At 50.2% G+C, this 12500-nt stretch overlaps 1 pseudogene; it reads left to right on the top strand.

Moving 5' to 3' along the window:
- Positions 1-12500, top strand: part of LOC124026562 — a 32491-nt pseudogene that overhangs the window by 9337 nt on the left and 10654 nt on the right.

The raw sequence follows: 12500 nt of genomic DNA, 5'->3' as shown, positions 1-12500 counted from the left end.
AATGTAGTTCACTGGTTACCCACGTCCTGAATACCACCCTGTAGTTCACTGGTTACCCACGTCCTGAATACCACCCTGTAGTTCACTGGTTACCCACGTCCTGAATACCACCCTGTAGTTCACTGGTTACCCACGTCCTGAATACCACTCTGTAGTTCACTGGTTACCCACGTCCTGAATACCACCCTGTAGTTCACTGGTTACCCACGTCCTGAATACCACAATGTAGTTCACTGGTTACCCACGTCCTGAATACCACCCTGTAGTTCACTGGTTACCCACGTCCTGAATACCACCCTGTAGTTCACTGGTTACCCACGTCCTGAATACCACCCTGTAGTTCACTGGTTACTCACATCCTCAATACCACCCTGTAGTTACCCACGTCCTGAATACCACCCTGTAGTTCACTGGTTACCCACGTCCTCAATACCACCCTGTAGTTCACTGGTTACCCACGTCCTCAATACCACCCTGTAGTTCACTGGTTACCCACGTCCTCAATACCACCCTGTAGTTCACTGGTTACCCACATCCTCAATACCACCCTGTAGTTACCCACGTCCTGAATACCACCCTGTAGTTACCCACGTCCTGAATACCACCCTGTAGTTCACTGGTTACCCACGTCCTCAATACCACCCTGTAGTTCACTGGTTACCCACGTCCTCAATACCACCCTGTAGTTACCCACGTCCTGACTACCACCCTGTAGTTTCCCACTTCCTGAATACCACCCTGTAGTTCACTGGTTACCCACATCCTGAATACCACCCTGTAGTTACCCACGTCCTGAATACCACCCTGTAGTTACCCACGTCCTGAATACCACCCTGTAGTTCACTGGTTACCCACGTCCTGAATACCACCCTGTAGTTCACTGGTTACCCACGTCCTGAATACCACCCTGTAGTTACCCACGTCCTGAATACCACCCTGTAGTTACCCACATCCTGAATACCACCCTGTAGTTACCCACGTCCTGAATACCACCCTGTAGTTCACTGGCTACCCACGTCCTGAAAACCACCCTGTAGTTACCCACGTCCTGAATACCACCCTGTGGTTACCCACGTCCTGAATACCACCCTGTAGTTCACTGGTTACCCACGTCGTGTGTGTGTGTGTGTGTGTGTGTGTGTGTGTGTGTGTGTGTGTGTGTGTGTGTGTGTGTGTGTGTGTGTGTGTGTGTGTGTGTGTGTGTGTGTGTGTGTGTGCACCTCCCAGGTATCGGTGAGGATAATGAGGAGGAGGTGCGTCGTCTGTCGACAGAGAGCAGGTTTGAGCAGACGGTTCGGAAGGCGGCCATGATGATGTTCAGGAAGCTGAACCCCGACAGGAAGGAGAAGATGGCGGTGTCTGAGATGATGGAGAACGTTGGACAGGTCAACGCTGTGCATGGTACGACACACACACACCTGGAAACACATGCACACACACACACCTGGATTTACACACACACACACGCACACACACCTTGATACACACACACACACACACCTGGATTTACACACACACACAACTGGAAACACGCACGCACACACACACACACGCACACACACCTGGAAACACGCACGCACACACACACACACGCACACACACCTGGATACACACACACACCTGGAAACACACACACACACACACACACACACACACACACACACACACACACACACACACACACACACACACACACACACACACACACACACACACACACACACACACACACACACACCTGGATACACACACTTAACCTTGAGCTCCACATTATCAGCATCCCTGTTACTTGGTCTCTGGGAACAAGTTGGAGCTGATATATCAGTTTTGCAGGAAACTGGTAACTAACTAACTAACTAACTAACTAACTAACTAACTAACTAATTACTACGTGAATTGCAACAGCACTTGGCTGCGTTCAAAACACATGTTGTATGCCGGTCCAAAAAATATAATTAAAACAATTCCACTATGTTTTCATCCTAAATATCATTTAAACAATTCCACTATGTTTTCATCCTAAATATAATTAAAACAATTCCACTGTTTTCATCCTAAATATAATTAAAACAATTCCACTATGTTTTCATCCTAAATATAATTAAAACAATTCCACTATGGTTTCCAGAACGTTCTGTGTTGCACCTTTAAGTGTAAGTGACTCTGTGATGTCGGCCAACAGGTGGCGCCACCATGGACCAAACCCAGAAAGTCCTGGAGAACATGGTCACTGGAGAGAGTAAGTGTGTGTGGGTGTTGTGTTCTCAAGGAGAGAGAGAAGTGAAGATTTAATGACTCTATCTCTTCACCTCTCTCTCTCTCCCTTTCTCTCTCTCTCTCTCTCTCTCTCTCTCTCTCTCTCTCTCTCTGTCTCTGTCTCTGTCTCTCTCTCTCTCTTTCTCTTTTTCTCTTTATTTCTCTCTCTCTTCTCCCTCTCTCTATATAGCTGGTCAGTTTGTTGACCTGGATGACTTTGTAGAGATCACTAAGAGGTATACCCAGGGCATGGCCCCCAGCACCGGCTCGACACAGAGCCAGGGCCCTGCACAAACCTCTGGAGAGAAGGTACAGCACTCTCACACTCACACACACACTCACACACACACACACACACACACACACACACACACACACACACACACACACACACACACACACACACACACACACACACACACACACACACACACACACACACACACACACACACACACACACATCTAGTGAGTCAGAGCACAACGGGCCTCTGGAGAGAAACTACATCTAGTCAGCATCCTAAATGACACTACATCTAGTCAGCATCCTAAATGACACTACATCTAGTCAGCATCCTAAATGACACTACATCTAGTCAGCATCCTAAATGACACTACATCTAGTCAGCATCCTAAATGACACTACATCTAGTCAGCATCCTAATGACACTACATCTAGTCAGCATCCTAAATGACACTACATCTAGTCAGCATCCTAAATGACACTACATCTAGTCAGCATCCTAAATGACACTACATCTAGTCAGCATCCTAAATGACACTACATCTAGTCAGCATCCTAAATGACACTACATCTCGTCAGCATCCTAAATGACACTACATCTAGTCAGCATCCTAATGACACTACATCTAGTCAGCATCCTAAATGACACTACATCTAGTCAGCATCCTAATGACACTACATCTAGTCAGCATCCTAATGACACTACATCTCGTCAGCATCCTAATGACACTACATCTCGTCAGCATCCTAAATGACACTACATCTAGTCAGCATCCTAAATGACACTACATCTAGTCAGCATCCTAAATGACACTACATCTAGTCAGCATCCTAAATGACACTACATCTAGTCAGCATCCTAAAAGACACTACATCTAGTCAGCATCCTAAATGACACTACATCTAGTCAGCATCCTAAATGACACTACATCTAGTCAGCATCCTAATGACACTACATCTCGTCAGCATCCTAAATGACACTACATCTAGTCAGCATCCTAAATGACACTACATCTAGTCAGCATCCTAAATGACACTACATCTAGTCAGCATCCTAATGACACTACATCTAGTCAGCATCCTAAATGACACTACATCTAGTCAGCATCCTAAATGACACTACATCTCGTCAGCATCCTAAATGACACTACAGCTGACCTTTTTGAGTAAAGAGGTGTGTGTGTGTGTGTGTGTGTGTGTGTGTGTGTGTGTGTGTGTGTGTGTGTGTGTGTGTGTGTGTGTGTGTGTGTGTGTGTGTGTGTGTCTGTGTGTGTGTGTGTATACGTGCTCCTGTGTGTGTGTGTGTGTGTGTGTGTGTGTGTGTGTGTGTGTGTGTGTGTGTGTGTGTGTGTGTGTGTGTGTGTGTGTGTGTGTGTGTGTGTGTGTGTGTGTGTGTGTGTGTGTGTGTGTGTGTGTATATCTGCTCCTGTGTGTGTGTGTTCCTGGTGTGTGTCGTGTGTGTGTGTGTTCCTGTTGTGTGTGTGCGTTTGTACATTAAGCAGAGTGGCCTGGTCCCCAAGAAGCCTCAGAAGGGAGTGTGGGGGATGGGTCGAAGTGACATGTTGATGGACACCAGACGACACTTCCTGGTTAGTATGACATTACACCCAATCAGCTAACATCTCTTCAAAATTGGTTCAAATACTCACCCCTCCCTCATCCCTATTCTCCCTCACCCCTCCCTAACCATTACTCCCTCACCCTCCTTCCTCCCTCCTCACCCTCCCTCACTCCCTCCCTCCCTCACTCCCTCACCCCCTCCCTCCCTAACCATTACTCCCTCCCTTCCTCCCTCCCTCTGTCCCTCACCCCTCCCTCCCTCCTCCCTCACCCCTCTCCCTCTCCATTACTCCCTCCCTCCCTCACCCCTCCTCCCTCCCTCCTCCCCTCTCCTGCCTCCCTCCCTCACCCCTCCTCCTCCCTCCTCCCCTCTCCCTGCCTCCCTCCCTCTCTCTCCTCTCTCCTCCCTCACCCCTCATTCACTCCCTCACCCCCTCCCTCCCTAACCATTACTCCCTCCCTTCCTCCCTCCCTCTGTCCCTCACCCCTCCCTCCCTCCTCCCTCACCCCTCCCTCCCTAACCATTACTCCCTCCCTCCCTCACCCCTCCTCCCTCCCTCCTCCCCTCTCCCTCCCTCCCTCCCTCCCTCACCCCTCCTCCCTCACCCCTCCCTCCCCTCTCCCTGCCTCCCACCCTCTCTCCTCTCTCCTCCCTCACCCCTCCTCCCTCCCTGCCTCCCTCCCTCTCCCTGCCTCCCACCCTCTCTCCTCTCCCCTCACTCACCCCTCCCTCCCTAACCATTACTCCCTCCCTCCTCCCCTCTCCCTGCCTCCCTCCCTCACCCCTCCTCCCTCCCTCCTCCCCTCTCCCTGCCTCCCTCCCTCACCCCTCCTCCCTCACCCCTCCTCCCTCTCCCTGCCTCCCTCCCTCTCTCCTCTCTCCTCCCTCACCCCTCCTCCTTCTCCATCTCCAGGTGTTGCAGTACCCTATCACTGCCTCCCTCCTCACCCCTCCTCCCTCACCCCCTCCCTCCCCTCTCCCTGCCTCCCACCATCTCTCCCTCTCCTCCCTCACCCCTCCTCCCTCCCTGCCTCCCTCCCTCTCCCTGCCTCCCACCCTCTCTCCTCTCCCTCCCTCACCCCCTCCCTCCCTAACCATTACTCCCTCCCTCCTCCCCTCTCCCTGCCTCCCTCCCTCACCCCTCCTCCCTCCCTCCTCCCCTCTCCCTGCCTCCCTCCCTCACCCCTCCCCTCCCTCACCCCTCCTCCCTCTCCCTGCCTCCCTCCCTCTCTCCCTCTCTCCTCCCTCACCCCCCTTCCTCCATCTCCAGGTGTTGCAGTACCCTATCACTGCCTCCCTCCCTCACCCCTCCTCCTTCTCCATCTCCAGGTGTTGCAGTACCCTCTCCCTGCCTCCCTGCCTCCCTCACCCCTCCTCCTCCTTCTCCATCTCCAGGTGTTGCAGTACCCTCTCCCTGCCTCCTCCCTCTCTCCCTCTCTCCTCCCTCACCCCTCCTCCCTCCCTCCTCCCCTCTCCCTGCCTCCCTCCCTCTCCCTGCCTCCCTCCCTCTCTCATCCCTCATCCCTCCCTCCCTAACCATTACTCCCTCCCTCCTCCCCTCTCCCTGCCTCCCACCCTCTCTCCTCTCTCCTCTCTCCTCCCTCTCCTCCTTCTCCATCTCCAGGTGTTGCAGTACCCTATCACTGCCTCCCTCCCCTCTCCTCTCTCTCCTCCCTCACCCCTCCTCCTTCTCCATCTCCAGGTGTTGCAGTACCCTATCACTGCCTCCCACCCTCTCTCCCTCTCTCCTCCCTCACCCCTCCTCCTTCTCCATCTCCAGGTGTTGCAGTACCCTATCACTGCCTCCCTCCCTCCTCCCCTCTCCCTGCCTCCCACCCCCTCTCCTCTCTCCTCCCTCACCCCTCCTCCTTCTCCATCTCCAGGTGTTGCAGTACCCTATCACTGCCTCCCTCCTCTCTCCCTCTCTCCTCCTTCACCCCTCCTCCTTCTCCATCTCCAGGTGTTGCAGTACCCTATCACTGCCTCCCTCCCTCTCCTCCTCCCCTCACCCCTCCTCCTTCTCCATCTCCAGGTGTTGCAGTACCCTATCACTGCCTCCCTCCCCTCTCCTCTCTCCTCCTCACCCCCTCCTCCTTCTCCATCTCCAGGTGTTGCAGTACCCTATCACTGCCTCCCACCCTCTCTCTCCTCTCTCCTCCCTCACCCTCCTCCTTCTCCATCTCCAGGTGTTGCAGTACCCTATCACTGCCTCCCTCCCTCTCTCCTCTCTCCTCCTCACCCCTCCTCCTTCTCCATCTCCAGGTGTTGCAGTACCCTATCACTGCCTCCCTCCCTCTCTCCTCTCTCTCCTCCCTCACCCCCTCCTCCTTCTCCATCTCCAGGTGTTGCAGTACCCTATCACTGCCTCCCTCCCTCACCCCTCCTCCTTCTCCATCTCCAGGTGTTGCAGTACCCTCTCCCTGCCTCTCTCTCCTCCCTCCCTCCCTCACCCCTCCTCCTTCTCCATCTCCAGGTGTTGCAGTACCCTCTCCCTGCCTTCCCTCCCATCCCACTCCTCCCTCCACCTCTCCTCCTTCTCCATCTCCAGGTGTTGCAGTACCCTATCTTTCCAGAACAGCAAGGTGAAGGATCAGCTCATTGACACTCCGGCGCCCAATGGCTGAGCACGGTGATCCCCACGCACCACGTCAACGCGTTCATCTTCTTCTTCATCATCAGTAATCTGACTGTTGACCTGTTTGCCTTCTTCATCCCACTCCTCGTATTCTACCTCTCCTTCATCTCCATGGTGATCTGCATTTTCGCCACGCATCTTCCAGAACAGCAAGGTACAGATCAGCTAACATTACACTCTCCTCTCCTCTCCTTTCCTCTCTCTCCTCCTTCCTCTCTCTCCTCTCTTCTCCATAAACTAACATTACCCTCTCCTCTCTCTTCCTTCTCTCTCTCCTCTCCTCTCTTCTCCTTAACTAACATTACCCCTCCTCTCTCATTAAAACTAACATTACCCTCTCCTCTCCTCTCCTCTCCTCTCTCCTCCTCTCCTCTCCCTCTCCCTCTCCTCCCTCTCCTCTCCTTTCTCTCCTCTCCTCTCCCTCTCCTCTCCTCTCCTCTCCTCTCCTCTCCTCTCCTTCTCCTTAACTAACATTACCCTCTCCTCTCCCTCTCTTCTCCTTAACTAATATTACCCTCTCCTCTCCCTCCTTCCTCCTCCTCTCCTCCCTCTCCTCTCTCCTCTCCTCTCCTCTCTTTTCCCTTTCCTCTCCTCTCCTCTCCTTCTCCCTCCTCTCCTTCTCTTCTCCTTAACTAACATTACCCTCTCCTCTCCTCTCTTCTCCTTAACTAACATTACCCTCTCCTCTCATTAAAACTAACATTACCCTCTCCTCTCCTCTCTCTCTCCTCTCCTCTCTTTTCCTTTCCCTCTCCTCTCCTCTCCTCCTCTTCTCCATAAAACTAACATTACCCTCTCCTCTCTCTCTCTCCTCTCTTCTCCTTAACTAACATTACCCTCTCCTCTCATTAAAACTAACATTACCCTCTCCCTCCTCTCTTCTCCTTAACTAACATTACTCTCCTCTCGTCCTCTCCTCTCCTCTCTCCTCTCTTCTCCTTTAACTAACATTACCCTCTCTCCTCTCATTAAAACTAACATTACCCTCTCCTCTCCTCTCCTCTCTTCTCCGTAACTAACATTACCCTCTCTCTCCTCTCCCTCTCTTCTCCGTAACTAACATTACCCTCTCCTCTCCTCTCCTCTCCTCCTCTTCTCCTTAACTAACATTACCCTCCTCCTCTCATTAAAACTAACATTACCCTCTCCTCTCTCTCTCCTCTCTCCTCTCTTCTCCTTAACTAACATTACCCTCTCCTCTCATTAAAACTAACATTACCCTCTCCTCTCTCTCTCCTCTCTTCTCCTTAACTAACATTACCCTCTCCTCTCTCCTCTCTCCTCTCCTCTCCTCTCCTCTCCCTCTCCTCTCCTCTCCCTCTCCCTCTCCTCCTCTCCTCTCCTCCTCTCTCCTCTCCTCTCCCTCTCCTCTCCTTAACTAACATTCCCTCTCCTCTCCCCTCTCCTTCTCCTTAACTAACATTACCTCTCTCTCCTCTCTTCTCCTTCTAACATCTCTCTCCCTCTCCTCTCCTCTCCCTCCTTCTCCTTCTCCTCCTCTCCCTCTCCTCTCCTCTCCTCTCCTCTCTCCTCTCCTCTCCTTAACTAACATTACCCTCTCCTCTCCTCTCCTCTCCTCTCCTTCTCCTCTCCTCTCCTCTCTCCTCTCCTCTCCTCTCCTTCTCCTCTCCTCTCCTCTCCCTCTCCTCTCCCCTCATTACCCTCTCCTCTCCTCTCCTTAACTAACATTACCCTCTCCTCTCTTCTCCTTAACTAACATTACCCTCTCCTCTCCTCTCTCCCTCTCCTCTCCTCTCCTCTCCTCTCCTCTCTTCCTCTCCTCTCCTCTCCTCTCCCTCTCCTCTCCTCTCCTCTCCTCCTCTTCTCCTTAACTAACATTACCCTCTCCTCTCCTCTTCTCTTATCTTCTTCTTTGTCTTCCTCCTCCTCCTCCTCCTCTCCAGGCGTGGAGAACTTCAGTGCCCTAACAACCCTGCTGACCAGGTTTGAGCCTGGCCTGGACGTGGAGCAAGCAGAGTCTAACTTCGGCTGGAACAATCTAGAACCCTACCTCTACTTCCTGATATCGGTGTTGTTCATCGTCTTCTCCTTCCCCGTCGCTGATAAAGGTGTGTGTGTGTAGTGTGTGTGTGTGTGTGTCTATAAGAGGCTAACCAGTGTGTCTGTGCTATAGGATGGATCCCCTGCTCGGAGCTGTCCACGGTAGCCATCTTGTTCACGGTGGTCAGCTACAAGAGCCTGAGTCCCTCGGGCGCCACCTACGCCAAACGGGCGCTTATCACTGAGGTCAGACACAGGCCAAACGGCACCCTATTCCCTATATAGTGCACCACTTTTAGACCAGAGCCCTATGGCACCATATTCCCTATATAGTGCACTACTTTCGACCGGAGACCATATATATTATAACACATATTACTGCTGGTCCTATGTCTGGTTCTGTCTGTAGGTGGCAACGTCTTTGTGTTCCCTGACCAGTCTCCTGCCCCAGAGTGCTGTTCTGCTGAGGATGCTGAGCCACACCTTCACTACCCTGCCACTAGGGGATTCAGTGGTGATGAAGATCAGTCTGCCCTGCCTGCTAGACCTCTACCTCTACTTCCTGTTCTTCAGGTCAGTACCTCTACCTCTACTTCCTGTTCTTCAGGTCAGTACCTCTCTCTACTTCCTGTTCTTCAGGTCACCTCTACTTCCTGTTCTTCAGGTCAGTACTTCCTGTTCTTCAGGTCAGTACCTCTACCTCTACTTCCTGTTCTTCAGGTCAGTACCTCTACCTCTACTTCCTGTTCTTCAGGTCAGTACCACTACCTCTACTTCCTGTTCTTCAGGTCAGTACCTCTACTTCCTGTTCTACAGGTCAGTACCTCTACCTCTACTTCCTGTTCTACAGGTCAGTACCTCTACTTCCTGTTCTTCAGGTCAGTACCTCTACCTCTACTTCCTGTTCTACAGGTCAGTACCTCTACTTCCTGTTCTACAGGTCACCTCTACCTGTTCTACCTCTACTACTTCCTGTTCTTCAGGTCAGTACCTCTACCTCTACTACCTGTTCTTCAGGTCAGTACCTCTACCTCTACTACCTGTTCTTCAGGTCAGTACCTCTACCTCTACTTCCTGTTCTTCAGGTCAGTACCTCTACCTCTACTTCCTGTTCTTCAGGTCAGTACCTCTACCTCTACTTCCTGTTCTACAGGTCAGTACCTCTACCTCACATATGTCAGAGTCAAGGCCCGCGGGCCACATCCGGCCCGCGAGAAGGTTTTTTACGGCCCCTGGGATGATCTTGATTTATTATTAGAACCGGCCCGCAGACCGCAGCAAGCCGGCAGCCCGCAGATCTTTTACACGCACCAATACTACATTTCCCACAATGCAACGGTGACGCACCGAGCAGTAGGCTGCTTCATTTCAATATTTATTGGCACAGCAGTTGTCAGCATCACAGTAAAATTAACTTTCAGATACCCATCAAAAATGGCAAAACGGAAGGTGGACACTGAGAACCGGGGGTTTCAAACAAGGTGGGAGTCGGAGTATTTGTTCACGGAGGTAGCTGGAAAACCTGTGTGTCTTCTGTGTGGAGAAAGTGTGGCGGTACTGAAAGAGTATAATCTGAGACGACATTATGAAACGAAACACGCGGACAAAAACAAGAATATGGACATGGAACAAAGGCTACAAAAGGCAGAGGAATTAAAACGAGGCCTCAAATCTCGACAGGCTCTGTTCAAAAAGCCAAATCACAAGGCCAGGCTGCTGTCAAGGCCAGTTTTATTTTGGCAGAAGAGATCGCTAAATCAGCCCGGCCATTTACGGAGGGGGATTTCATCAAAAACTGCATGATTAAAGTTTGTGACGAAGTTTGCCCAGAAAAAGGCAACTCTTTTTAAATGTGAGTCTGAGCAGAAACACCATTGCCGAGAGAGTAGACCAGTTGTCCATCAATCTAAAAGAGCAGCTTGTGAAAAAGGGAAAAGATTTCATTGCATATTCCTTGGCTGTGGATGAGAGCACCGACATTTCTGACATTGCCCAGTTGTCAATTTTCATCTGCGGAGTGGACTCCAGCCTAAGCGTGACAGAGGAGTTTTTGGCTTTACGTCCTATGCATGGCACAACTACGGGCATGATTTGTATGAAGAGGTGTCAAGATGTGTAAATGAGATGGAGCTGCCTTGGGAAAAACTCGTGGGTTTGACAACCGACGGAGCACCTGCGATGTGTGGACACAGGAGCGGACTGGTGGGGAAGATACGGGAAAAGATGCAAGAGGAAAACGCGACAGGTGAGCTGACAGCTTATCATTGTATCATACACCAGGAAGCAGCGGTAAAGCCTTGAAAATGGAGCATGTAATGAGCATCATCACGCGCACAGTTAACTTTATCAGAGCCAAAGGTTTGAATCACCGCCAGTTCAAGGCATTTCTGACGGAGTTAGAAACGGAGCATGGTGATTTGCCTTATCACACAGAGGTGCGATGGCTAAGCCAGGGAAAGGTGCTTCAAAGATGTTTCGAGCCTTCGTGAGGAGATTTGTCTGTTCTTGGACAGCAAAGGGAAAGACACAACACAACTCCGAGACGAAATGTTTCTGTGTGAAATGGCTTTTCTGTGTGACATTACGAGTCATCTGAATGCAATGAACTTGCAGCTGCAGGGTCGGGATCGTGTCATCTCTGATATGTACAGTACAGTGAAGGCATTTAAAACCAAACTGACTCTGTGGGAGACGCAGATGCGGAAAGAAAATTTGAGCCACTTTCCCAGCTGCCAGACCATGAAAGAGAAGCTCACTACCAGTGCGTTCCCGAGCGCACAGTTGGCTGATAAAATAGGTATGCTTGCCGCTGACTTTCGACGCCGATTTGCTGACTTTGAAGCACAAAAAGCAGGTTGGAACTGCTCGGTAACCCATTTGCTGTTGACGTGGAAAGCTCACCACCAAACCTCCAAATGGAGTTGATTGACCTCCAATGCAATGATGCACTGAGGGCAAAATATGCGGCAGTGGGTGCTGCGGAGTTCGCCCGTTTCCTCCCCGACACAATGCCCCAGCTGCGCATCCAGGCTGCTCAAACGTTGTCTATGTTTGGCAGCACATACCTGTGTGAACAACTGTTTTCTTTGATGAACTTGAACAAAACATCACACAGAAGTCGACTTACTGCTGAACACCTCCACTCAATTCTGAGGATTTCCTCAGAGCCTTACCCCGAACATTGATGAACTTGTGGAAAAGATGGGACACCACCAAGTATCACCCTCAACCTCAAACAAGTGAACATTACTGTGCAATCACATATTTAGAGTTTTTACTCAGTTCAAGTTTAAAAGTTAAAGTTTAATATTTGTTTTCACTGCATGTTACTTCTCCTTAAACAAAGTGTTGTTTTTGATTAATAGATTTTTGCACTTTATTTTATTGTATTTCAATCCAATTATATTTTAAAAAATATTTCAGTTGAGTGGATGATAGAAAATTGCTATTATTGTTTTTTTCTTTGAAGTAAATTTAGCCCACTTTTGCTAAAATAGAAAATATAGGCTACTGATGGTGCCTTGAATACCGGTTTCTTTCATTTAATGTTCATGTTATGGGATTTTTATATAAAGGAAATTTGTCTTTGTGTCTGTTGAAAATTAAAGATTACTGACAGAGCCATAAGAAAATATTGCTTTATTTATCTGATCATATTGGAATATATTTGTTAGGTTTTCAGTAGGTTCAATTAGGTTCACTAGACTATATGCGTCATTTAAAAATTTTCAATGAACATTCGAACAGTCCGGCCCTCGGCTTGTAGCTAAATTTTTTATTTGGCCCTCCGTCCATTTGACTTTG

Source organism: Oncorhynchus gorbuscha, unplaced genomic scaffold (assembly GCF_021184085.1).
Source record: "Oncorhynchus gorbuscha isolate QuinsamMale2020 ecotype Even-year unplaced genomic scaffold, OgorEven_v1.0 Un_scaffold_2775, whole genome shotgun sequence".
In the NCBI taxonomy this organism is placed as follows: Eukaryota; Metazoa; Chordata; class Actinopteri; order Salmoniformes; family Salmonidae; genus Oncorhynchus; species Oncorhynchus gorbuscha.
The sequence above is the reverse complement of the archived record's forward strand: the minus strand, read 5'-3'. Positions and strand labels throughout refer to the sequence as shown.